Raw genomic sequence first — 3,736 nt, 5'->3', positions numbered from 1 at the left:
TTACTTTTGTGGTTGGTACATAAATCTGAATAATAGTTACATTGATTGGATTTTCTTGAGGGTAGATAGATATAATGCTATCATAGACTCCATTGTACTACAAAATAGATCTTGAAATGTCCTTTTTGACTATGAATGCAACCCTGTTCCTCTGGATTGTAATATTCCAAGCACAGTAAAGTATATGCTATTCTGATTCAAAATCGCCAGTACCAGTCCATTTCATCTTAGTAATGCCTAGGATATCAATCTTTATGCATTCCATTTCATTTTTGATGATTTCCAATTTTCCTAAATTCATATTTTGTACATTCCAACTTCTGATTATTAGATTTTTACAGCTGCTTCTTCTTACCTTGAGTTTTGCCCAATCAGCAAATGATGATCCCGAAGGCTCCACTCACACAGATTTTACCCCATTCACATCACCATGGTTGACTACTTTGTGAAAGCACTCTTCTTCAATCGCGTTTGAGTGCCTTCTGACCTGCGAGGCCTAGACCCAGGCACTGTTTACAGCAATGTTCTGGAAAGTCATTAGAACTTCATCATCTGACAATGTTTCAAAGCTTTGCATAAGGTTTTCAACGGCCACCCGAGTCCTTCTTTGTTGTCCATTTTTAGATCAGAAGCTCCACTGAAACCTGTTCACGACAAGTGGCTCTGCGGCAGTTGAAATACCCGTGACACACCTTCCAGCATCCCAGCAACACACAAGCCAACACAGTACGACAAACTGATAGGCAAACGATGCATAATCAGCTAGCTCTCACCTATCCTGATCCGGTCAAGGGAAAACAGTAAGGACCCTGGATAGCGGAACCTGACCAGTTGCCTACTGTATTTGTTTTCTTTTCCAACTTTCATTATTTTTATGCTTTCCATTTCTGTCCCTACTTGGAACAGGTAAATTGGCCATTGGGTAGACACCCCTTTTGCCTTGGGCTTTCCTGTCCCCAGTTTTGCCCATAACTAGGCTGGTAGTGAGATCCAAGTTCACATCCTCCACATTTAGCAAGTCTTTCAGGGAAAGAGAGACTTATTACCAATAATTTCAGTAAAAGTCTCAGGATTGAGTGCTACTGGCCCGTTTTGAGTCATGTGGCCAATCCCGAGCCAGTCACTGAAGCCAAGGAGATTCAGGGCTCCAGTTGACCCCTATATTCAGAAATAGCATGAGCTCCTACCCATGGGGTTGAGAGAAAAAGTCCCTGAGAGAGATAGAAAAGGGACTCCCGGAAGGAGAAGGATACAGGGCAGGAGACAGGATGCTGGGTGGGATACAGCAGCAGATACTTACAGCAGTGCAGTCTTGCTCACTCTTGGCCACTGGGCTAAGTAGATATGTCCCCATTTTATTCTCATAACAACCCTGGGACATCAATGTTGTTAGAGTGAAGAAACCAAGGTTCAGAATGATTAAGTACCTTGGCACCAGGCTGGGGTGGCCCTGGGCTTGAGCTTCTGCTTGGTGAGGGCAGGATGTGGGGCCACCAGGTCACCCTCAGCGCCTCAGTCCTGTCCCCCTCCCCTTCTGCTCTGCAATCCTGACACCGAGGGGACTATTCTCGTCTCAGACAAGAGAGTGAAAATTGGCAATAGCCATACATTGAGATGACTTGATAAAATATTTCTTGTTTTCTCAAGTTTACATAGACCAACTTTTCACTGTTGCTATGGGGTGGGCTGGCAGAGAGATGAAAATAAATCTGTGTAATTTATTTTTTGTGCATGAAATATATTTCCGCTTGCTTCACACACACACACACACACACACACACACACACACACACACACACACACAACTAGGCTTTAATAAAATACTTAAACCTCTTTAATGCTCTCTGTGGAAGGAATAAATATGCACTGTACTTTCAACTTCTGCTCTTTGAAATACCATATGGTCTGCACTGTGAGCTTAAAATACTCTGGGAGCGGTGCTTTCATGCAGTAGGATAGCCAGGTGGAGTTTTCCCTGCCAATCTCACAAGGTTAATTAATCCTTTAAAATACAGCGTGGAGGGGTCTCTGCGTCAGGAGCCGGCGCCGTCAGAGGGAGGCGGCCCAGCCGCCTGCACCAGGGCTCAGCCGCAGGACAAAGGCGCGGGCGTGGTGGGCCCCGCAGGCCGGCAACAGGCTCTGCCGCCCGAAGGCGCCTTTGATGAGCGTGCGCAGCCATCAGATACTCACAGTGTGCGACCTGCATAATCAGGGAGAACAGACTGATGGCTTGCATGAATAACTAAGCTTGTCATTGTGGTTAATTTTACCTCGAAAAGAGGCCCCCCATCTCTCCTGCCTGATGCATATTTATAAAGGGCAGGGAAGTAAGGTGGGGGCGGGGGCGGGGGGAGTTGGAAGGCGGGCACCCCAGGGAGGTGACCAGGGGTGACGAGACTAGGCTGGACACCTGGGAGGAGGGCGGAGAGCCTTGGGTAGCCACAGGGGAAGGGACCAGGGGAGACAGTAGGCTGACAGGAGCAAGGGACTTCCCTGATCTGGGTCTCAGTTTCCCCACCCAAGCAAGGAGCCTGTGATCCCTTGACACACGCCTCCTGGTCCCAGAGGACCCACAGTCAGAGCTCAGCGACAAGTTCCAAGTGAGGTTTCACACAGTCAGAAGGGAGGGGGTGAGGCTGCCACCTGCGTCCTCCGGGCTGCACCAGCTGGGCTGCTTGCTCCCCGAGCAAATGTTCTAAAGATCAAATCTTCAGTTGCCTCATGACAAGGATAATTTTATCCCATTGTATATGTCTGGGCATTAAAAGTCTAACATCGTTCATCGGAAGCATTTGAAATAGACTCAGCTTTCATAACCTAAGGAGCCCTGGTGGCGCTGTGGGATTAGCTGGGCAGTTCAAACCTACCAGTGGCTCCCACGGTGAGATTTGGGACTGTCTGTTCCTGAAGAGATGTATAGTCTCCAAAACCGGCCGGAGAAGTACAGCTCTGCCCTGAGGTCCTCCAGAGAATGGCTGGAGTGACTGTTTCCTGGAACCCCTCCCATTCTGTCTGAGCATCAGAAAAGGGAGAGGAGGGGCGGGAGGCCGCCATACACCATGCTGGACCATTTGGAGGGCACATTCTTCAGTCAGTGCCCCAGGCTCCATAGAAGGCTGACAGTAAACCCCCACCCCCTCCTGCGGAAGGGATAAGACCCAAACCAAGGCAGCAGTCTCTGATGGCAGAGTGGGGGCCTTGGGTTGGATTGGAGCAGAAAAGATTGGGGTGGGTTTTCTCAATCAGGAAATGGGTTCTTGCCTATTGCACCTCCCTGAAAGCTGATCCCACAGGAGAGGTCCCTGCCCGAATGATTCAGGGCATTCCAAACAGCAGAGCCCAGTGCAGTCCCGGGCAGTAATAAATGAATGATGTCCTCCATGTGCCTGCTGGGGGGCTGCTTTTGGTACCGGGGCGGGTTGGTAGGCATGGCTAAATGACTATTGAGATATATTGTCCACTAGGGCACATTGCTGGTGCCAGATGGGTCTTAGCTGAAAGCAGAGAATGACAGAAAGATGTTTACTTGTGTTTCATTGGCAATGCCTAGGCATTGGACTCTGTGGGTCATAACAATCTATGGAAAGCCCTGCGAAGAACAGGAATCCCCTAACACTTCATTGTGCTCATGTGAAACTTGTACATGGACCAAGAGGCAGGCAGTTATGAAAAGAGAACAAGGGAATACAGCATGGTTTAAAATCAGGAAAGGTGTGCATCAGAATTACAGTGAACC

This window comes from Echinops telfairi, unplaced genomic scaffold, assembly GCF_000313985.2.
Source record: "Echinops telfairi isolate 266 unplaced genomic scaffold, ASM31398v2 ScPeMD7_2291;HRSCAF=2852, whole genome shotgun sequence".
In the NCBI taxonomy this organism is placed as follows: Eukaryota; Metazoa; Chordata; class Mammalia; order Afrosoricida; family Tenrecidae; genus Echinops; species Echinops telfairi.
Note: the sequence above shows the minus strand (reverse complement) of the source record.